The following is a 25,631-nucleotide window of genomic DNA, read 5'->3' as shown; positions in this document are numbered from 1 at the left end:
AGAATGCTTCTGAGAGAACCCCAGTTTATAGTCTTTGATTAGCAGTGTGCAGGAGTTTGTCAGGAACCCAAGATATGCATGGCACAGGAAAATGGAGGAGACAGGAATCTCCTGGTGGCAAGATGGGAAAGTGAATGATTTCCCATGCTCAAGGTTGTTGGCTCCTGTCGTTCCAGACAAGCCTAAAGTCAAGGAGCTCTAACATAACTCCTATGTTAACTCTAGCTTTAGCGATGAAACTTTAGTGGCATGTCAACTTCACAAATATAGTAAAGAAGTAATACTGAAGTTGAATAAGCTCCTTATTTTACCATCACATAAATGATTATGCTTGGCTATTCAGAATTTATGAAAGCCTGATAAAGCCTCCTTGTAGCCAAAGTGTAGACCTGGCCCCCAGTGGCCCATTGAGGAGCAGCACACAGCAGGGAACTACTGACTTTCTGTCCTAGATCTAGATGGCCTAGGCCAGGATAAGTCACTTTTTGGTATAGAAAAATGTTGTTACACTACTGTGCCGTGGACACTGCTCAGTGTATCATATCTAGCTTACTACAGACATTCAGACACCATACAGACATCATTACAGACTCCTCAAAGGTATGAAAAAAAGAACAAAGGGAGCCGATATAAATGTAAAGAAATAGGAAAATTAGTTTAATGGGTCAACATTCTCTTTGAGTCACATTCCTACTAACATTATCTATCATAGGGGTTAAAAGATAATTGTTCCTTAGGGAAGCATGTTGGCCTGGTATTACATTTGTTAATGGCTGTTTTTAATTCTCCCTCTGCCGAGATATTGCAACCACAAACACATGTTAAATGTAGAAAACATGTCATGTTGCTTCTCATTTGACTTCTTATGTGGTTGCATTTACACATCTACGTTTTGCTAACATCATAAACAGTTTAACGGATCACCTATATCGCTGTGCTCTCATAGGCATAGAAAGAGTTTCACTATTTCCCGCAGAGGAAAAATGTTTTGCAATGATTAGTTCGATTCTAATTGACCAACGGAGTAGGATTCTTACATTTCTGTGTTCTTTTATGCCACTGACCCTAATAAGAAAAGAATACACCGAAAAAATCATCAAGGTTAATTTAACTTGCTAGGCTTGCTGACGCTCCCACAAACACTTGTTTAACCCCTTTGTGACATAGGCTGATTTTACTTTTTGTACCCTTCGTGACAATGGCCTTTTTAACATTTCTGCGCTGCTTGTGTTTAGCTGTAATTTTCTTCTTTCCCGTTTACTGAACCCACACACATTAGATATTGTTTTTTTCAGGACAAGAAGGGCTTTCTTTAGATGGCATTGTTTGGATTGTATCTTATTATTTACTATTAAAAAAAGTATAAAATATGGTGAAAAACTTAGAAAAAAATGACTGTTTCTAACTTTTAGTTAAAAAATCTTTTACTCATCTATAAAAGGTAATGAAAAAACCTGCTAAATAGATTCTACTATTTGTCCTGAGTTTAGAAATACCCAATGTTTTTATGTTTTTTTGCTTTTTTCTACCCATTATGGGGCAATAAGTACAGGTAGCGTTTTGCTATTTCAAAGCCATTTTTTCCGAATCTGGTAATTCTTCCCCCCATGTGCCATTTCGGGTATCTTTGAACCCCGGCCAATGCAATTTACCCCATCAAGTCATATATTTTTGAAAACTAGACACCCCAGGGTATTTCAAATGCTAGTATTTTAACTCTTTCCATGCACCATATCTACCAACAGTCTTTGTCAAACTTTGTGGTAGTCATTTTTTTGCATTTGTTTTGCCACACACATTTTACTTCAGGTATGAATTAAAATGTTCTCGTTTATGTCACTATCACAAAACACCCCAATATGTGTTCAGCAACATCTCCTGAGCGCAGTGATACCCCACATGAATGATTTTGCCTGGCTGTTTGGGGGCAAAAGGACCACATTTGGGGCATGCACATTTTTCAATGTTGAACTTTGGCATTTGGGGATCCACTGCCCATGCCCTATTTGGTACATCTTTGAGCCGGGCCATTTCAGTGTGCCCAACAAAACCATATATTTTTGAAAACTAGACACCCCAGGGTATTTTAAATGCTGGTATTTTAACTCTTTGCATGCACACATTTTACCACCAGCATTTTTTCAAAGTTTGCAGTAGTATTTTTGTGTGTGTATTTTTCCCACACACACCTACTTTATGTATGAATTTACAGCTCCTGGTATATGCCGCTGTCACACGACACCCCAATATGTGTTCAGCAACATCTCCTGAGTACAGTGATACCCCACATGCATGGGTTTGTCATTTTTTGGGGGGAACTAAAAGGCCACATTTGGTACGTGTGCATTTTTCTAATTGGAAATTAGATGTGTGGCCATCCTTCCCCCGGTGTTAATTGGGACCTTGTTGAACCTGGCCAATTCAATTTACCCCATCAAATCATACCTTTTTTAAAAGTAGACACCCCACGGGCATTTAATATGCCAGTATTTTAACTCTTTCCATGCGAGAATTGTTTTAAGCTAATATGCTAATTTTAGGACTTGCTCACAAAAATATATTTTTTATATATATATTTTATATTTTTTTGCTTTTTTTAAAAAAAATTTTAAACATTTTTTTTTCAACTTGGAGGTTCCCCTGATAGTGACATCAGTGGGAAATGATTTTTACATTTTACTGTTTTTTTTACTATTTTTTTCTAATTATTAATTTTATTTTTTAATTTATTTTTACTAATCACAATGTGATTAGAAAGCTGGGCCCATTGACTTGCATGGTTGAATGCAGTACCTGTATTCAACCTGCAAGTGGAGCCAGAGTTCTCTAGATGGTCTGGAGACCGTCTAGCGAGCTTTTAAAACTTGTTTGTTTCTGTTGCAGGGCGGCGGCCATCTTCCTTGATGGCGAAGATCACCGGCAGCTGCGACCGCTTTCCGGAGCGGTCACAGCCCACCGAAAGGTAAGTGTTTGGTGTCGCTGGATGCCTCCTGATCGAGGCATTCCAGCGACACCATTTAAGTTTAGGAGGCGATCGTTGATCGCCTCCTAAACGCTTTTAAAACGGGCGTCCGCCGCCATACAAAGTATGGCGGATGTTGACGCCCCGTGGAGGGGCCAGAGATGGCCCCTTCGTGCCGATCGCGGCGTTGCTGAATGCCTCGAGGTCGAGGCATTCAGCAACGCTTTTTGGGTGCAGAAAGCGAAAGTAGATCGCTTTCTGCACCCGTTTAAAGACGTGCCGGTCCTGGCACGTCAATTGTCGTAAAGCACATGCTTTTCCGTGTCGTGCCAGGACCGGCAATTGTCGTTAAGGGGTTAAGGTGACATTATACAAAAACGTAAGATTTGCACAGTTGTTATCTCAAGCATTTGAGAAAAAAAATTACTAACCTTACTGACGCATTACGAACACTGATGGTGCTTATTTGGTGTAGACCAAACACAGTAAGTAACTAGGGTGTGGGCGAATGCGGATTCTGCAGAATCTGCCCCATGCATTTACAAGTGGGACACTTAAAGTTGCATTAAAGCTCATAAAATGGCTGGAGTATCTAGTTATGCATTCCTGATTTAACCAAACCCTTTCATCTATGTTTTATTGTATTTTGTACTCTGAGTATTACCGTATTTTCCTCATTGAACATATCTTTGTTTTTTGTTTACTTTAATCTTAGTATATGTGTATTTTACTTTTGAGATTGTAATTATCATTTTAGAGTTATCTATTAAAAATTGTAGGTTATGCAATTTCTGTGTTACAGTTGTACTATTTTCATGTCATTTTGCTTTAAATTAATATATGATGAAACCAACTGTTTGCTCCAGAGGAGTCACTACCTGTGTTACATAATTACAAAAATTTTGATAATGTTGGGTTGCATCAAACATGTTTTCCCTTGGTGTTTGTTATGTAATCACCTACTTGCAATAGGACCTAGGAACTGATACCTGTTTTATAACAAATAAAACATACTCTTTATATAGACTATATGACCAAAAGTATTTAGACACCCCTCCTAATAATTGGGTTTATGTGTTTCAGCCACATCCATTGCTAACAGGTGTATAAAAATCAAGCATTTAGGCAGTCATCTTCATAGACAAGCATGGGCAGTAGAATGGGTCGTACTGAAGAGCTCAGTGGCTTTAAACATAGTACCTTTGTCATGAGCCAGTTCATTAAATTTTTGCCCTGCTAGCTCCACTCAAGTCCACTGTAAGTGCTATTGTGAAATGGAAGCATCTCAGAGTAACAACCATGTAGAAGTAGACCATGCACACTCACAGAGTATCTGTAGCACCGCTCACTACAGAGTTCCATCATCAGCACAAGGATTGTGCATCAGGTGCTTCAAGAAACGGGTTCCCATGGTGAAGATCACAACAAATGCTGTCATCCCGCCTCCACTTTATAGTAGGCACTATGCATTCCGGTAGGTAGCGTTTGACCAGAATCCACCAAACCCAGATTCATCTAGAAGACATTCAGATGTGTGAAACATGTTTCCATTGCTCCAGAGGCAATGGAATATTTTAAATTACTTATATTGTCATGTATTTAATATATAGTGAAAATATATAATAAATAATTGTTTTTTTTAAAAAAAAATGGTATATCTTTATTATTTTGCATTTTGTTCTTTCTCTTTTCTATCTCTCTAAGTCTCTCTATTTCTAGCTGTGTGCATAAGAATTCCAAAAGTTGTTCATACCTTAAAAGAAATTGTTGTGATATCATAAATCAAATCTCTTATTTATATTTATTCAGTATGGCAATTTTTCCTCTATAAAACACTTTTAAGAACCAGATCCTAATTTTCATGCCAATGAAGTAGAATTAAGGGACTCGGTTCTTTTTTCCATCCAGCCTTAAAAGAAATATCCACTGTGAGCACATGACTGAGGTAGCATCAATGTGGCGCCCTCTTTTGTCCCCCCCCCCAAATAAAGACACAAAACACCATAGTCATTTTAACAATGCTTTATGATAAAGTCGACTATGGATAATTTTGGCCACGGTGCAGTCCGCTTTTCACCTTCCACACCGTGACACAAATATAAAATAACTTTACCGAATCAGCTGGCACAGGCGTAAAACCCATACCTGGGAACTTCTAGGCTCCGGCTATCCGGAGCCTTCTCTTGCGGGATGCGGCCAGGACTGCACACTGACGTCGGCAGACAGTCCTGTTGACGTTGGCGGTTGGTCCTGCTGATGTCAGTGGGCGGTCCCGCTGATGGTGGGCGGTCCTGCTGAGGCAACGGGAAACACCCCCATTTAAAGGAAAAAAGGGACGGGAAGAGGGGGCGTGTCAAGACCCCGCTCCCGCGACCCGGAGTATTCCCAGGTATGGAGGTAAAACCCGGAGAGTTTCCAGGTATGGTAAAACCGTAACCGTGTGGAGACCACCAGCGTCCCATGCACGGTAGCCTTTGTCACGACTGGATTCACCCAGTCACAAGCCCATGGAGTGTCCTGCACTTAGGCTGAGGGCCTGCGCACCACAAGTAAAACCACACCTTAAGGTAGTTAACCCTTGCTCCATGCCAGCCCAAGAACCAACCAAAAAGTACCATAAAAAAGGGGCAGGAGGGAGAGAAAACCTTCCCAGGTCAGTAAAGTGAATGACTTAAGCGGGGTGGGTTCACATATATATAGTGACCTCCACCCATTAAGCCCACAGTGCTGACACCTGCCTATCACACACTAGCTCGGGCTGTCAATCATTCCCTGACTGACAGCCCTAAAATGACTAAGCAAAATTCTCTTGCAAAAACAGGAAGAGGAGGGGGCTGCCTGCCGTCCCCTCAGTCATGCGCCCCTCTTGCTCCGTACTCTCACCTGTGGTATTACAGTATCTACACTCTCTATGATCTAATAGTATGGGGGGATTCAATGAGGGCCCCTTGGTAAATGCCAAAGGAAAAAATGCTTTAGCATGGCATTATTACAATACTATATCTACTTATGCCGTTACTGAATGGTTACATTCTGGGTTTTTTTCTCCCCAGTTGTCTGTACTCATGGGTTCTCCATACACAGAATTAGAAGCGGCAACAATTCTTTTCTCCCTTGTTGTATTCATTCTGTTTACTTTAGCTGGGATTTGTGGCGAGATATGTAACCATAAAAATGGTAAGTTCCTTGCACAATATATTTCCTATTTTATGTTGTTAGAAAACTATATAGGGCACGCATGATGTTAAAACAGTTGTCTTTTTTCTATGGTTGCTCACCAAGTGCATTATGGTTGTATAGGCACAAATGCTGCATTGTTTAACCAGCAATAAAAAATGGTTTTATTATAATGTTTAGGGTGTTTTCAGTAAAATACATATACAGTAACTAAGCAACTATACTAGACATACCATACAATGGTATTGTAACTACTAGTTTATGTGTGTCTGTGTGTCTCATAGTACAAGAATAAATGGAATTAATATTTGCAATTTTTTCACCAACATATTACTAAATTTAATGTTATTGTTATTCTTTTTTTACAGAAGTAAAGAAAACTGATATATTCACACAGGCCAAGTCTACTGTGATCTGATTTTATGGTTTAAATAGACAAAATGAGGAAAATACATTTTTTATATATATATATATATATATATATATATATATATATATATAATATCCAAAAATAGTTACCGGCACCGGTTACTGGAGTGCCGTTAACTATTTTTGGATATTATATTAATTGCTGTTGCAGCTACTTGGCACCGGGCAGAAAAAAGTGGTAATTGGAGTGCAATTGTTAATTTTGGACTTGGTATATATATATATATATATATTTATATATATATATATATATATATATATATATATATATATATATATATATATATATATATATATATATACCCTTTATATTTTGTAGTTTGCAAATCCCACTGATTTTGTTTCCAGCCATGGCTATACCTCAATTATATACATTGTTGTGATGTTTAATATAGTATTATTCTCAAAATATCGATTCCTAAATTCCCATTTCAGATTACATTGACTGTGTAGTAGCTGTGAACCACTTTTACTTCATGGTCTTTTCAATAGCTTTTGACTTCCTATCTACTTCAATATTAGATTTTTGATAAACACAAAATCTCACCATAATCCCGTTATTGGCCAGTTCACCTACTTGCCATGCATCACATTAAAGTAAATAGATATTGTTCATGGTGAGAATAAATACCATAAACATAATAAGATTAACAGGCAGACTAATAATAATTGTTTCAGTAATTTCAAATGATTATTAAATGCTGTATTTAAGCATTGTATTTTGTAATCAAGAATGCTATATTTCCCTTTCTAGTGCTATTTTGAAAATTACCTATTTAAGACTTCCATGACTTGTATTTTATCACCCTAAAGCGGTCACTGCAGACTTCCTGCACTTTGTCAAGTTGTGATATCTATCTTATCTGATTAAGTTGGTTGATGTAAGTTCACAGCCTTAATACATATTATGTCAGAAAACAATCACTAAAGCAAACTGGTAGCATGTAAGAACAATCTTTTGGAAACTAATATAAATTGCAATTTCAGCTATGGGGAAAAAACAGAATGTGCTTGTAATATACATTTTGTTGTACATTGTAACAAAGAATATTGTTTGTTCTTAAAGCCATCTTAAAGAAAATGTATTTTGTTTATAAGTAATGGCATAAAATATATCCATGTAGGGTGTCATGCTTGGTATCCAAATACAATGGGAGGCAGAATCGAATAAAATTTGAATCCATATATTGTTGATGTTCTGATAAAGAATATACTATGTGATCCAAAAACAAAGCCCTGTTGTTCTGTACTTGCTTCATTTTGCACCAAACAAGTCGAGTGTCTTGCACATCGAGTTAAATGCTTGTGAGTAAAGTATCTGGCCCTATGGGAAAAAGGGAGGAAGTGAGCATATTTAAAAAATATTAAGACACTTTCTAAATAGATTGTTGTGTGTGTTTAAAGCAAATAACTTTTTCTTCAAAACTTAATGCATTACGCCTCTCACTTGGTGCTTACTTATTCATAAGTTGTTTGCTCTGAATACCCCAGGCTGATCAAACAAAATATTTATGAATTGGAAAGTAATTCCAAAGTGCTTCTCTTCCTTTCTTCTTGAATATTATAGAAATGGCTGCTGTGATGGCATGACCGTTGGTATTTGGATAGATTCACTGGAGGATCTGTGGAATTTGATACCAGTGGACAAGAGTTTAAGAGATTTCCTGAATTCGATTAGCTATAGAACATCATTTGGGACAGTTTTCTTTTCTTTTTTTTTTTTTAAATAAAAATAAAAATTTACCAAGTTAAAAATACCCTTGCAAACAAGCTTCTTCAGCATTCCCAGTGCATCTTGGCCTGAACATGAAGAGTTAATAAACTGCACAGTCGATATCGGTTATCATTGCTTCCATCAAGGCTCAACTTAAATGGCTCTTTTTTTTACTAATTTAATAATAGCTTATGTGCAACTTGGTGCCAGAGTATTATTTATTATAACTGTGGTTTTGCAACGTCCACATCTGTACTGTTTTGCAATGTTAGAGTCAGTAAACATCCTCCTGAACAGTGGGTCTACATGATTAAAAATCATCTGAAATGCTTATCTGCCTCAATAATTTTCTCAGCTAGATCACTTTTTACATTCTGAAACCGTACCTTGGCCTGTCTTGTATCCTGTCTCGCTGCATCCTTTTCCTTACAACCATTCGGGCTTTGCAATGCAGCAAACTGAGCAACATGGTTTTTGGCACTATACCTATCCTTGTAACAGGGTCTTTATTTTCTTTTAGACATTTTTCTATAATACTATAGGTTGGTTAGAGTATAGTAAAACTTAGATGGTGAAGATAGAGCCTCTAGTGCCAGGGTTCTGTTTAGTAAAAAAAATTCAGATACTATTTCTAAATATTCCAAAAGTATTCTAAATAAGAAAAAAAACTAGAATTTGGTGGCAGATCAGAACCTTTTAGTCCATCTAGTCTGTCCATCTAGTCTGTCCATTTTCCCTGTATTCAAACCTTAATCAGTCCATGGTCTTGTCAGAAGGCATATACATTGATCAGCCATAACATTATGACCACAGGTGACGTGAATAACACGTATAATCTTGTTTTCATGGCACCTGTCAGTGGGTGGGATATATTAGGCAGCAACTGAACATTTAATCCTCAAAGTTGATGTGTTAGAAGCAATTTTGACAAAGGCCAGGTTAGACGAATGGGTTAGAGCATCTCCAAAACTGCAGCTCTTGTGGTGTGTTCCTAGTCTGCAGTGGTCAGTACTTATCAAAATTGGTCCAAGAAAGGAAAAGTGGTGAACCAGAGACAGGGTAATGGGTGGCCCAGGCTCATTGATGCACATTAGGGGAGAAGGCTGGGCTGTATGGTCAAATCCAGCTGATGAGCTACTGTAGCTCAAATTGCCGAAAAAGTTAATGCTGGTTCTGATAGAAATTGTGTACGGCAACCAAAAGTCGTGGGACCCCTGTGTTGATGCCCCTCCCTTAGCCACACAGTGTAAACATATTTTAATATTAAATCATATCAGCAGCAATTGACAAATATAAGTAATTCTACTCATAAATATACAGAAAATCAATCTCAAAAATATAAAAGTAAATATATTGACTATGACATGACTGCCATCACTATATACTATATCAGACATTGACGGTGGTACAGTGTAACTGCCATCACTATATACTGAGCCAGATATTGACGGGGATACAGCATAACTGCCATCACTATACACTGAACCAGACATTGAAGGTGGTACAGCATAACTGCCATTACTTTACACTGAGCCAGACATTGATGGTGGTACAGCATAACTGCCATCACTTTACACTGAGCCAAACATTGATGGTGGTACAGAATAACTGTCATAACTATATCTTGTGCTAGACACCGACAGTGGTTCCGCAATCAGTGTCTGGCTCAGTATATAGTGATAGAAGTTAAGGTGAGTTGTACACCTTAACTCCCACCACTTTATGTTGAGCCAGGCACTGATGGTGGTACACAATACCTCCCACCAGTGATGGAAGTTATTGTGTACCACCATCAGAAGGCCATCACACACACATGCTTCCCAACACTTTGACAATTTCCTTTCCTGTGTTTCTGTCTCATCTCCTGCAGCTCCTTTCCTCCACCTTTTCTTCTTCTGTTTTCTGTACCATCATACTTACACACACTTATACAGAGACATTCATGCTCACACACACTTACACTATACAGAGATATTCATGCTCACACACACTTACATTATACATAGACATTCATGCTCACACGCATTTATACAGAGACATTCATGCTCACACACATTTATGTTATACAGAGACATTCATGCTTACATGCACTTATACATAGACATTCATGCTCACACACACTTATACGGAAACATTCATGCTCAACGGCACTTATACATAGACATTCATGCTCACACACACTCATATAAATAGACATTCATGATTACATACACATTAATGCTCACATGCCTTCAAACATACATACGCTCTCCCTCCCGCACCTCCCTACCCCTCCTGCAGCTTTAGATCTGGAACAGACACAGGGATACTGGAACAAGTGATCACAGGGGTCACTCGGGACCCCTGTAGTTATGCCACTGATTGGGCTGTCAGAGGGAGTTCCATTATCTCCCCTAACCAGCCCTGTTCCTGCAGACCCGACCCTCGTAGGCCCTCTATCCATGCTCGAGTGCTTGATGGGTCAGGTCACCCCTGAGTGCCTGTCAGGGGAAGCCAGGAGTAGATGGACACAGCAGAGTCCAGTATGCAGGACACAGGAACCAGAGGGAGGTATTTAGTAGACAAGGCTCAAAAGCGGATTCGGGAACTAACCAAAAGTTGGTACACGGTAGGGACACTGAGAAAGCGGAGTCCGAGAAATAGCCGGATCTGGTACAAAGGAATCAAGGTAAGTAAAGCCGAGTCCAAGGAATAGTCGGGTCTGGTACACATGAATCAAGGTAAGTAATATAACACAAGGATAGTAGCAACAGGTAGGCACAATAAACTTGCCGCTCGAGGAACCCCTGCCTCCGGGCGTGACGTCACCCAAGCGCGTTCCCTGTCGTCTCCATTTGGGGGCGCACGCGCGTGTGGGTTTAGCAGACACAGAAAGGTAGTCACAAGGAAAAGCACATCATGCCCACAGTTAAATATGGTTTAATGACCAGATAATGTCACCAGACACATTGCCATATTGTCCTGAGTTTAAGTTATGGCAAAAATTATGTCCTCTCCTCTCAAATACCCTAAAAGTCAAAATATATAGTAAGATGCGGTAAATTGATTTGGACAGATTCAAATGACGATGAGATGTAAAAAATGGTTTTGACATAGCAATACACTGCTTGCAAAAAATATGCAAAAATAGAGGCATGCACAACTTAAAAAGGATAAAAGGCATACAAATTCAGATTCCCAGGTTTCTGGTAGAATAATAATGACCAATAAGTATACAATACTAAGCAATAATTCAGTACCATTCAAAACAAACACCTATTTAAGGTATAAATATTGGGGATTTTAATTCTAAATAAGGCTAAGTGAACGGAAGAGGGCTACAAGTAAAGAAAAATATCACAAAATGTCACATGTACAGAGGTTCTAACTGGTATCACCAAAGGAAATGCTATTTTATACCTCTACAGATTTAGCTCCTTATTTTGAAACAAAGGCAATTTCCAGTACGTTTTAAGATTTGCAGTGAGCATAAACAAAAGTCAGGGTGAAACTACAGCTGGAATTGAAAGCGCAAGCTGCCTAAGCGGCGCGCTAATTGTCCATTGCTGGACATTAGTTATAAAACAGGGGTCACTAAAAGGTCAGGAAAGTTAAGGCATAATGTTTTGGCGGGCTAGGTTAGCTAAATCTAATTCTAGGTTGCTGGGCAGGCAGTTTATTTAGCGCAGCTGATTGATTAATCAGCTGTGCTGCAGCACGAGGTTTGAGTGGTCGTTCTGTGCGGCGGGAAAAATAAGCGCAGCTGATTGGTGCAGTCAGCTGTGCTCACAGTGTGAGGCAACTCTAAAATAAATAAATAAACTGCGCGCAGGGAGATTAAATTCACCTCAAGAGAAATCTGCACAGAGCTGTTGCTGAGCAAGCGGCTCACCCCCCTCCCTTTTTTGTTTAAATGTAATGTATGTAATATGTTATATTGTCGTAGTTTTATAAGGGGTAAAGGTCGCCTCTGTGTTGAGGTGGATAGAGGCTTGGTGTTACACAATCTGGCTGAGAAAGGGGCGGATTGTATTTGGTGTATTATATATAAGAAGTTATTTGGTTATTACGTTAAATGGTTTGTGTTGTTAATGCCTCTTATACCCTTTTAAATAAAGCTACAGCCAATTTTATCCAATTTACAATTCTGTGTCTGTGGTTATTTTATTTATTTGTTAGGGGTTAATATGTACATGCAATGGACAAGGCAGTTAAGGTGAAAATTCTTCATACTCTCACTCATGGTTGCTTGGTACCCTCAAGTAAAACAGTCAATACCCCAATTGGTCTTTACAAAGATATTTTTCATATGTAAGAATTATCATCCCACCCACTGTGTCCGCAGGACAGCAGGCTTTATTATCTAAAATACCTATATAGTGAGGTGGTTAGCTGTACTTGCCCCAGGCCAATAGGTTCCAGCCCTCCCTTGATGCTCATCCTTTTTAGGTATGAAACATAAAGTATGACATAGGTATGAAACATAAAATATAAGCAAGATATATATATATATATACATATATATGCATTAACTGAATCTTCTGCTTGTTATAACCGCATATAGGAATACCATATTAAAGGTCTGCTTTTCAACATATAATAACTGTTTTTGTTAAAAAAGTTTGAGCAAAACAATTGTAGTCCTAAATACTTGGTTGTCTTCTTGCGTGTGTTTTTACCGCATTAGCCTAGCAATTTCACAGATAAGTATATATTCTCACTAGATTTAAGCAGGACTTGCTGCAAGATATATTTTTTTAAAAAAACAAGGGTCATGTTACTCGTGTATCAGCCATCTGCTACAGGAAAGCAATGTTTTATTAGGTAGAGTGAAAAAACTAGAACAATAGAAACAAACAAAGGTGTGCTTTCAAATACATTCAAATATATCCAAAGAAGAGAAGAAAATCTCCTTAGTAAAATGATATACAATGAAGGAAAAAAATTAATTGACCCCTTGCTGATTTTGTATGTTTACCCACTGACAAATACATGATCAGTCTATAATTTTAGGTTTATTTGAACAATGACAGGATAACAACAAAAAAATCCAGAATAACGCATTCCAAATAAGTTATAAATTGATTGTCATTTTACTCAGTGAAATAAGTATTTGATCCTCTATCAATCAGCAAGATGTCTGGCTCCCAGGTGTCCTTTATACAGGTAACAATCTGAGCTCTTTGGTCTTGGCCATGGTAGAGAGTTTGGAAATCTCAGGTAACAAACTGAGATTAGGAGCACTACGTTTAAGAGAGTTCTCCTAATCTCAGTTTGTTACCTGTATAAAAGACACCTGTCCACAGAAGCAATCAATCAGTTTCCAAACTCTCCACCATGACCAAGACCAAAGAGCTATCCAAGGATATTAGGGACAAGATTGTAGACCTACACAAGGCTGGAATGGGCTACAAGACGATTGTCAAGTAGTTTGGTGAGAAGGTGACAATTGGTGCGATTATTCGCAAAAGGAAGAAACACAAAAAACCTGTGAATCTCCCTCGTTCTGGGGCTCCATGCAAGATCTCACCTCGTGGAGTTTAATGATCATGAGAACAGTGAGGAATCAGCCCAGAACTCCATGACAGGATATTTTCAATGATCTCAAGGCAGCTAGGACCATAGTCACCAAGAAAACAATTGGTAACACACTACGCCGTGAAGGACTGAAATCCTACAGCGCCCGCAAAGTCCCTCTGCTCAAGAAAGCACATGTACAGTCCCATCTGAAGTTTGCCAGTAAACATCTGAATGATTCGGGAGAACTGGGTGAAAGTGTTGTGGTCAGATGAGACCAAAATCAAGCTATTTGGCATCAACTTAACTCACCGTGTTTGAACGAGGAGGAATACCGCCTATGACCCAAAGAACACCATTCCCACCATCAAACATGGAGGTGAAAACATTATGCTTTGGAGGTGTTTTTCTGCTCAGGGGACAGGACAACTTCACCGCATCAAAGGGACGATGGATGGGGCCATATACCGTCAAATCTTGGGTGAGAACCTCCTTCCCTCAGAGCCTGATGATGCACTGATGTTATTGGACCATGCAATACTCTGCCCGAGAAAACAATGATTCATTAAAGAAAAACAAAGATGCACTCAATAGACTAGAAGGCAATACTGGTCTTTACAGTAGCATGGATATCATGTTGACTGATGATAAGCAGAAAATAGCTATTTGCCCAGAGGAATATTTAAATACCTTCAGGCATTAATTATGTTTGGAAGTTGGTTCAATAACAATGTTCCTCAGAAATTTTAATTCTAAACAAGGCTTAGCAAATGAAATGCAGCTAAAGGTAAAAAAAAAAAAACTAGCAAAAAATGTCATATACGCAGAGGTTTTAACTGGCAGCGCCAAAGGAAATGCTATTTTTATTACCCATATAGATTTGGCACCATGAATATAAAACAGTAGATAATCATCCTGTCCACTATGTCCTTGGTACCACAGGCTTTACTATCCTGTATTAAATATGTATTAAATATAATAAACTAGAAGTCAATAGCACATACAATATGTGGTTTGTATGGAAGGTGCAAAACATTTTAGGATTATATATAAAAGTGAAACTAAGGCAAAATTTATCATTATAGCAACTACTGGAAAGTTCATGCTGATCAGATGGTTCTACATGCTACAGTGCCCAATTTTGAAACAGGTTGATCACATCAGCCATGTTTTAAAGGACATATCAATTTTCTGTATTGCTGACCAGCCCAGATAAAATGCTGCCTTGCAGTATGTGGGAAATATAGACTTATGGAAGGGAACCAATTAGTCATTTATATACAGATCAGCAATAACATTATGACTATCTGCTTAATATTGTGTGGGTGCCCTTTTTGCCGCCAAAACAGCCCTGACCCATCAAGGCATGGACTCCACTAGACCTCTGCAGGTGTGTTGTTTTATCTGGCACCAAGTTGCAAGGTGGGACCTCCATGGATGCACCCTGGTGTCCTGTGTTCTCCAGGTAAGCAACACACATACCTGCCCATCCATGTGATATAAAAGAAAACCTGATTCATCAGACTAGGCTACCCTCTGCCCTTGGTCTGTGGTGCAGTTCTTATGCTTACATGCCCATTGTAGGCGCTTTCGGTAGTGGGTACCCTGACTGGTTTGCAGCTACACAATCCACTGTATGTTCTGACACCTTTCTATCAGAACCAGCATTAACTTTTTCAGCAAATTTAGCTACAGTAGCTCATCTGTTGAATTTGACCACACGGGCCAGTCTAATATATGTCCTGAAAAACATGGCAAATGCAGTTACCCTACCTACACAGTACCTACTACCTAAACAGTAGTTGGTCCCTGTGTCTCATCTGTCTAGGTTCAAATTTATAGGCCACTTTGAGGGGACACTCACCTGACATATTCAACATCAAGTCATTATATTAGTGGTATGGATCATTGGGAAGTTGTTCCTTGGAGCAACATCTTCACTCCGAGAACCAGAGCAGCTACCCATCTTTAGCAATGGCAAGGGACCCTCTGGTACACCTGCCTTGCATTACAATGACTAAATATGCTAGTTTTTTTAAAAGATAACAGAAGACCCCAGTAACATGGTTTCTTAATTTCAAATTAAAGATCTGCAAATTATTTTGTGCACAGTTCAAAAAATCTGAATTTACTTGAAGCTGATGTTACACGAATATTTACGCTTCATTTCATTAGGTCATTCTGCTCATGAGTGCACTGATTACTTAGGTGAGTTTGCCAATAAACATTGAAGTTTGTAAAATAAAAAAAAAAATCAAATAAATATTATACGAAAATGGACACAAACATTAAAATATCAGACTCACTTTTTATGCATAATCTCTATTTAATCCTTGAATTTGTCGCATATTATTGATTATTATTTTCTAAACTTATTGTGTATTAATAAAGCAGTACAATCACAAAATCAAGCCAGGACCAGGATATATAAGAAAGGTGGAATTTTTCAGATAAAATAAATAGAATTGAATTTCAATGCATAAAATGATGTAATTTTAATGGAGCATTCCATTACCCAATATGACATATGCTCACAAATGTGCTTTAACATGTTAGTTTGCACAGTGATCACACTAAATGTTATCAGTTATAGGAATAATAATAAAGTTTAGACACGTCACATAAGCCAGCCGCTGAACCTTGAGCTCTATTTGTTTAAAGTCACAGTATTCTGAATGTTTCTTCAGTTCTCACTTGGCATGTGAAGTAACAAATAATTCATTCGCAGCACTCAAAATACTTGTTTCTGATAAACGTTCCTCAAGACGTGTCAACTTTCGCTGAAGATTTTTAAAAGCTGAAATAACATGTGGATGTTGCATTTCCTTTTTTAAGGACTTCTTTAAAATGTTCAGGGAATAGACTCCTTACTTCGCAAAGAGATCAAGGACACTTTACCTCCCTTGCTAATCAATTACTTCCATGCTTAATCACCTGCAGGAGTTTGCACAGTAGGTTATTTCATTTATTATTTATATGCACCTGACCTTTTTTGTGCAATTCCTGTATGAATTCACTAACTTTTATTCTTACTAAAGCCATCTCCACCTACATTGTGCTCAGATAAAACATTCCCTTTGACCATCAGTATTGGCGACCCACGACCTGGATTGCAATATTGAGCTATAAAGAGGTGACTGGTAAGTGTTAAAGTCTCTTTATAATAAGCTATAAGGGTAATTGCATTATTTGAAAAATGAATGTTGTAACTTTCTTGATGTTGTAAAGTATACATTGCAAATATATACACACTGTAGAATATATATTGTTTTGTAGGTTTTGTCCCAGAGAGAGTAGACTAAAGATGTTTATGATACCATTGGAGTAAACTATGCAGTCAAAAAAGCTTTCAAGACCTAAATGATCCCTTTTGAGATGATGCTTCTTTTTATTCTCTAAAGCAACAGTTAGTGTCCCATTGCAGCCTCACCAAAAAAAGAATGAATATTAAAATACTCTGAATACTTTCATGTGCATTCTTAAATCTGCTAAAATAATATTTAATTACCTTTAAGAGAATCTGCAGATCCATGGTAGCCTTTTCGCGTTTCAGCTGCCTAAAACAGAAAATAAAGAAATTAGAAAAAAGGCAAAGGATGTCATAGCAAGTGTGAAAACTACTTTAGAGTGTATTTAATAGACAGGTCCCAATGGTTTGTTTTGTGCAAGTTTATTTGTTATAGTTTATACACAAGAACTCTATATAAAGATTTTTTTCAAATGTCTTCTCTTATGTAACTTAAACATTCATCTGAATTCACAAAATGATTTATGGGAGCAGTGTTTTCAGAAGCAAGGAGACCTTCATGGATACCCGGTCGAGGTCTCTACATAGCCTTTGGATATCTATAACAGTGAGAGAATGCTCCAAACAGAAGTTTTCAGCGCTCTCATATTAAATCGCTGTGCTTGGGACCAGCTAGCAGGGGGAGACCAGGCTCTTTGTTTTTATTTACAGAATAATTAACTGTAACACGTTGACACGTTGTGTGCCGGGATATGACTTCAAATCCCGACGCACAGTGTTATGGAGGGCCTTATATGTTAGTACCAGGATTTTAAATTTAATTCTAAAAAGCAATTGGGAGCCAGTGGAGGGTTTCACAGAGTGGGGAAGCAGAAGCAGATTGGCATGCAAGGAAGATAAGCCTAGCAGCAGCATTTAGAACAGACTGTAGAGGAGAGAGTCGAGACAGTGGAATGCCAACCAGAAGAGTGTTGCAGTAGTCAAGACAGAAATGATAAGTGAATAAACCAGAGTTTTTGTGGATTCTTGGGTGAGGAATGGGCGTTTGTGAGAGATGTTTTTTAGGTGCAAGTGGCAGGATCTGGCGAGGGACTGAATGTGAGGGATGTAGGAAAGGTTAGAGTCAAGGATGACCCCAAGGCATCGGGCCTGGTTAGTAAGAGAGATAGTCCTGTTGTTAATGGTGATAGAGAATTCAGGTAGTGGAGTTGAGATGGAAGGAGGGAAGATAATGAGTTAAGTTTTAGAAAGATTAAGTTTCAGGTAGCATTGTGACATCCATGAAGAAATAGCAGACAAGCAATTGGTAATATGGCACATGACAGATGGAGAGAGATCAGGAGAAGACAGGTAGATTTGGGTATCATCTGCATATAGATGATACTGGAGGCCAATTGAGTTGATTAGTTTGCCAAGAGATAAAATATAAAGAGAGATCAACAGAGGGCCAAGGGCTGAACCTTGGGGGACACCAACCAAAAGTGGAAGGGGTGATGATGTCTTGCCAGAGAAGCTGACAGAGAAGGAACGGTTAGACCGATATAAGGAGATCCTCTACCTATCCTTTGGGTTTCTATAACAGTGAGAGAATGCTCCAAACAGAAGTTTTCAGCGCTGTCATATTAAATAGCAGTGCTTGGGACCAGCTAGCAGGGGGAGACCAGGCTCTTTGTTTTTATTTACAGAATAATTAACTGTAACACGTTGACACGTTGTGCGCCGGGATATGACATCAAATCCCGACGCACAGCATCAGTTGCCGCGTGCATCACAAGGGAGCAGGATCGGAGGTCTGTATCTCGAATGCCTACAGAAGCAAGTGAGTCAAGAAGAAGGTTGTGATCAACAGTATCAAAAGCAGCAGAGAGATCCAATAGTATTAGAATGGAGAAGTGACCTTTTGCTTTGGCAGAGAGCAAGTCATTGGAGACTTTTGTTGGAGCAGTTTCAGTAGAGTGAAGGGGTTTGAAACCAGACTGTAGTGAGTCAAGGAGGGAATTAGAGGAGAGGAAGTTAGTAAGGCGATTGTACACAATCTGTTCAAGCAGCTTAGGGGTAAAATGAAGCAGAGAGATAGTTAGTCAGACAGACGGGATCTGAGGAAGGATTTTTTAGAATGGGTGTGATTAGCATATGCTTGAAGGCTGTTGGTACAGTTCCAGATGATAGAGAAAGATTAAATAGGTGGGTAAGTGATGGACCAAGGGATGGACATAGAGACTGTCAAGGGGACAGGTTGTTGGGTGAGAAAAAGAAAGAAGAGTGTCTATCTCTTCTTCGGTTGTAGCATGTGTGTGTGTATGTGAGCGTGCATGTGTATGTGTGTGTGGTTGTGAGAGCATGGATGTGTACTTGTGTGTGAACATGGAATGTGTACTTTTGTGTGTGTGTGCGTGAACATTGAATGTGTACTTTTCTGTGTGTGACCATTGATGATTAATTGTTTTACTGTGTGAGCATTAATGTGTAATTGTGTTGGTGTGTGTGTGTGTGTGAGCATGAATGTGTAAGTGTGTTAGTGTGTGAGCATGGATGTGTAATTGTGTGTGTTAGCATGGATGTGTAATTGTGCATGTGTGAGCATGGATGTGTAAGTGGGGTGAGATGGAATATGTTTTAGTGAGCATGAGTAAGTGTGTATAATTTGTTGTGGAAGTTAGCTGTGGAAGTTGGGGACCTGGTGGTTTCTAGTTACACCACTGCTTATAGCTTAGGTTTATTATTATTTTTTAATTAATTTATTGTGGAAGAATGCATATTATGATACTAACAGAGTACATGCATTCTTCTGCAGTGGGGTGACAGGGTCACTAATCTACACCTTATTATTATTTAAAATAATGATTTGTCTTTTACTTTTAATACAATTACTATAATATGTGGCTATCATTAAATGGAAGATATCTTCTGTAGAAATAGATTTTTTTTTCTTACGCAAGCACAGATAACATTTTAAAAGAATAGTTAAAACATATAATATATTAAAACAAAATATATTTATGTGGTCTCTATAATACCTTAGATAACTTTATAGGTTCTGTTAACGTATGCCAGATTATTATTATTATTAATAATTATTATTTATATAGCGCCAACAATTTATGCAACACTTACAATACATATTTTCAAGGGTTATGACAAGACTTTTACATGTATATTTGTACTGTGTATATTTATACTGTGAATGGGTAATTTGGCATTAGGTTCCCTATTATATCCTGTTTATACGGATCTTGCTAAAACTGATGCCCCATCCCTAATCGTTTCTTATACTGTTCCAGGCAACACCTTCAGTACAGGTTTTGCTGCATTCTTGTCATAGGGCGTTCCCTGTATAATGCTTGTAGAACAATAGAAGTTGTTTCTCTGTCAAGTAACGGTGGCACACTGTACGGTCACATGGTAACAAGCCATCGTTGTAACATTTTATGATTTATATGAACTTTTAAGGTGTGAATTATGTTTTTTCAGATGGGAATTATATATCAGTTTTTTGTTCATTTTTCTATGAACAGAACATTAATCATAAAATATGATGGTTTGTTAGTTCCTTGGTTGCTTGGTTTAAAAAACAAAATTTGGTTAGTTTCTTATAGATTTTTTTTAAAAAAGTAACTGTTTTATGTCTTTTTATTTTGCTAGTGTTAGAACTGGAAATCTTCCCTACATTTTCTTCTTTTTTTCAGAATGTTTCACGTTCTATCACCTAAGAATATTCTCTTAAAAATATGTTTTGTTTCAGATCAAACACAGACATCTGTACATGGAGCTGCCATTCACAAACCTGGAGATAGCCTTTATTCTGCTGGCTTTTATCATGTTTTCCATGTTTTCCCTGGCTTCTATCTACAGTGAACAGGATCAGTCCAATAAAGGTAATAAACTCAAACTAAAATTACATTAATTACAACTATTCTTTGATAACTCATATTTACCAGCTTAAGTGGGCAGGCATACCTCCCAACATTTCAAAATGTGAAAGAGGGACACTTTTTTTAAAATCGCTCTCGCAGAACTCACCAATACAAGCAATTGCACTTTACAATGTCATGCTTGCATCGCCACTTAAAACACACTTCATTTTTGTCAGCACGGTCATGTATATTAAAAATAACCAACACATTGAATTGAATTTCCATGAGGCTCAGCCAGATATACTACTTCCATGATGCTGGCTGAGCATCATGGAAAGTGCAGTCAACAGCATCAGAGATTTTTATTATTATTAAAAAAAGGCTAATGTTAGCCTCCATCCCAGGACCCTTACTCACTGCCTTTACATACACTTCCCCATAAACACACATATACACATATACTGCCCTTGCACACACATATACACATACATTGCCCTTAAACACACCTGCCTTTAAACACACATATACACGTGCACTGTCCTTACACACACATATACACGTACACTGCCCTTATACACACCTGCCTTTACACACACATAGTCACCAGAATCAGGAATCTGCACACACCACAGGAACTCAGGTGCTTAGCTGTGCCAGGAAGGGCCAGCTCCCCAGTAAATCAAAATAGAAAAAGGCTCCAGGCACTCAAGGGTTCCACTCAGGCAGGTTTATTGAAGGAGAAGGACAACAACGTTTCGACCTCACGATGAGGTCTTTATCAAGTTAACCACACAAGCAAAAGTAAAAGTTTAAATAGCACATATCAATAAATGGATAGCCAATCAAAAGACCGATCTAATCTAACACCATATGTAGTATAATTGATAATCATGTATTAACATAAGTAAATATTCAAAAGTATACATCCCATAATAAATAAATGAGATACTTGCAGATGTTAAAAGAAACCAGTGACAAATAAAGAAATATATTAAGATCCATATGCATTAAATAACCAAAGGGAATATATTAATAAAATACCCATAAAGTATGTGCAATCAGTGTATGTAATAGGCACTTACAGAGATTTAACTAGTGCAGTTCCATGTAAAAACAATCAGTGTTAATACTCCAAAAAAAGAGTGTGAATTAAGTCAAACCAAACAACCAAATCGGCAAAAGCAAATATGCTGATTAAAATAAGAAAAAAAAGTAAACATTTGTCAGCACTAAAGCGTGGTGACGTTCTGCGCATGCGCAAGCTTATTCCATGCATGCGCAAGAGCATTATCTCTGATAAAATTGTGCAGGTGTAATCATAAAGTGCAATAGCATTACCAAGTGCATATATCATCAGATCTACACACACATATACACGTGCACAGCCCTTACACACATACATACATGTACACTGCCCTTACACACACATGCCTTTACACACACATATACACATACACTGCCCTTACACACACCTGGCTACACACATATACACGGCCCTTACACACACATGGTTTTACACACACATATACACATACACTGCCCTTACACCCACTTACAAATACCTATACTGCTCTTACACACACCTGCCCATACACTTACACAAGCTTACAAACATACACATACATACACATAAACTGCCCTTACACCCTGTCATGAACCGGGTACTTACCCTAGCCAGCGTTCCCATGCTGAAACGCTGCCTAGTGCTGCCTCTTCTTATCCCCTGCTCGCCAATACAGAAGCGAGCAGGGTCTCTCCAGCGACACCCCTCCGCAGCTGCCGCCGGAGGCTAGCAGGGGGAAGGGGGCACTTACTGACTCGTCTCCATTGAGACGCGTCTCTCTCTCATTGCCGGCAGACACCAGCTGGACGTAGGATGCGCTCCAGCATTGCCATGGCAACACGTTTCACTCAATAATAAAATTGAAAAAATTAAATGTGAAATATCTACTCAACCTCATCTTGAGAAAGTCCTCCCTGGACTCGACTCACCAGTCCAACTACTGTTCCATCTCTCTACTTCCTCTTACCTCCAACCTTCTTGAAAGAATTGTTTATACCCAACAAAGTTTCTTATTGCCTATTACTTTCTTGACCCCTTTCAATCTGGATTCCGCTCTCAATATTCATCTGAGACCTCCATTACTAAAATTATGAATTACCTACTCACTGCTAGATCCAAGGGCTATTACTCCAAGATAATCCTACTGGATCTTTCTGCTGCTTTTGACACCGTGGACTACCCTTTTCTTCTTCAAACCCTTCACGATCTTCTGCTCTTTTGTATGCCCTCAATATCTCCCACCTTGACTATTGGAGCACTGTCTTTGCAGGTCTCACTTATATCTCTCTTGCCCCTCTACAATCCATCATGAATGCTGCCAAACTTATCTTTTTCTCCCATCGGTTTACGAACACCTCTCCCCTCTGCCAGTCTCTTCACTGGCTGTCTGTGTGCTTCAGAATTAATTTCAAAATCCTGACTCCTGACAGAGTTCCCCTACTTACATCTCCTCAATCATCTCTAAATACACTCCTGCCCGGTCTCTCTGCTCATCCATTGATCGCCTTCTAGATTGTTTAATTTAAATTTTATTATTGCGATATAGTTTTGTCACATATAACAGCGGTTAAAGTACATTATCAAAGTAGAACACATAATCTAAGACATGTTCAGCATTGGAAAGACATTAATACATCAATTATTTTTAAGTTTACAATGTTGCCATACCTCCAATTTTATTCACAAACAATTTTAAAGTCATTAACTTATAGCGATCACAAGACACCGGGGTATGTATGTCACAAAAAGTAGAATTAAAAGTGTGTTTTGGAGCTACTGAGTTACGGTGCAGACAGTGATCCCTCACTTCTGAGGCTTAGCAGGGTTTCTAAACCCTGTATCCTCATCTTAATCTTGAGGTGTGCAGAAGAACCGGCATCCAGTGACCACTAGGTAAGTTGTACATAATAGCAAAAGAGAGTGGCTATATATATAGAGTGGCAATATTTCAGAGGTTACTAAAAATATAAATAAACATTCAAGGCTAAAATTGAGTATGTCACAGAACCAAACTAGAGTCTCTGGAATACATAAACGTAGTTTACTCCTTCTAGATTGTATGTAAGCTTGTTTCAGTTATGTTATATATTACTTATGTCTTGTTTACTCATTGTACTGTAGTGTGGAATATGATAGCGCTATATAAATTAATAATAATGAATATTCATAAAGAAATTAATTGTATGCCATGCATGCCTATGATGTAAAGTAAGTCTAATGTCAGTGTGGACCGACAAAGAATGTTACATAGAGAAAATAAGGCGGACCATGTCCATTTTCCATCTTTCGTTGTTATTTATATAAAGAAAATAATAAGATATTTCATCAGAAATCATCAATAGTATGGAAAGACAAGTCAGTTGTGAAAATGATTTTAAGATAAATGGACAAATCAAAATACATATTCCATAGGAGTGACTACAAAAACGGTTCTTAAATAAATGTATTGTCTGCACAAGAATGTAAAGTAAAAACAATACTAAATGCTTCAGACAATTATCTGTCCTTAATGGGGCATGAAAAGATGTGTGCTATTTCTAATGGACTTTACATGTCGAAGAAGTTCAATGTTTAGTTTTAGAACTAAAACATTAACCTACAACCACATTAACAAAAATAATGGGAGTGTGAAAGTAATACTATGAAATGATTGATGATGGTTAAAAATAACACCTGAACACAATAATTAGCTCTAAAGGGATGACAATGGCATATCAGGGAAGATAAATTAATGTGTGTATAAACACACTTACACAAATTACACACACTTACTCATACTCACTAACACACACTCCATCTCATACACAAGTACACATTCATGCTCACACACACACAAGTACACATCCATGCTCACACACAGCTTCGGTTTCACCGCGGGGTAATGTATCTCCCTGTGCCGGTTCAAAATAGTTGAGAAAGGGCCCTTCCAAGTGAACCAGCATGGGGAGACAGGAACAAGGGGTCACAGGGGTCGCACCGGGCACCCTAGAGGCACAGGCCCGTCGCAGCCTCAACCACTACGACCCCTGTAGTTATGCCTGTGTACTACACCTTTCTTTTCTTCCAACATGCAGTTCAGGCGTAGATCAAATTAACAAAATATGGAAACACAGCATTACAGGCATAGACCAAGTAAATAAAATGCAAACTCTGTATTTGCAGGTATAGATCAACAAAAAATTTAAAAAAACAAGCAAACAGCATTGAAGATAGAGATCAAATAAATAATGCATGGAAAACCTAAAATGCAGGCATAGATCACAGGTCACAAACCCCTGGCAACTAGACTGCATCCACAGGACTTGCTGACCAGCCCAGATATAATTCTGCAGCATGTGGAATGCATAAACTTATGGAAGGGAACCAAATGGTCAGTTATACATCCTCCATACTGTAGGGCAGCATTTCATCTCGGCTGGTCAGCAATATGTAAAAATTATATGTGTCCTGGAAAACATGGCTGATGTGGTCACCCTAGGTCACATGCAGAGGCCTTGGCAGCTTAAGTAGGTACAATTCAAAGCTCCAGTATCTATAAAGATAAGAGCAGGAGAAGAGCATGGAATAGGTACAACAGCTCTCCATATCCAATCTCCCGTGATCCTGACAGAGAGCAAGTTAGTGTAAATGATCATGCAGTCACAGTATGCAGAGATTACCTTATAATTGGTTTTGAGGCTTTGCATTGT

Source organism: Spea bombifrons, chromosome 1 (genome assembly GCF_027358695.1).
Source record: "Spea bombifrons isolate aSpeBom1 chromosome 1, aSpeBom1.2.pri, whole genome shotgun sequence".
In the NCBI taxonomy this organism is placed as follows: domain Eukaryota; kingdom Metazoa; phylum Chordata; class Amphibia; order Anura; family Pelobatidae; genus Spea; species Spea bombifrons.
Note: the sequence above shows the minus strand (reverse complement) of the source record.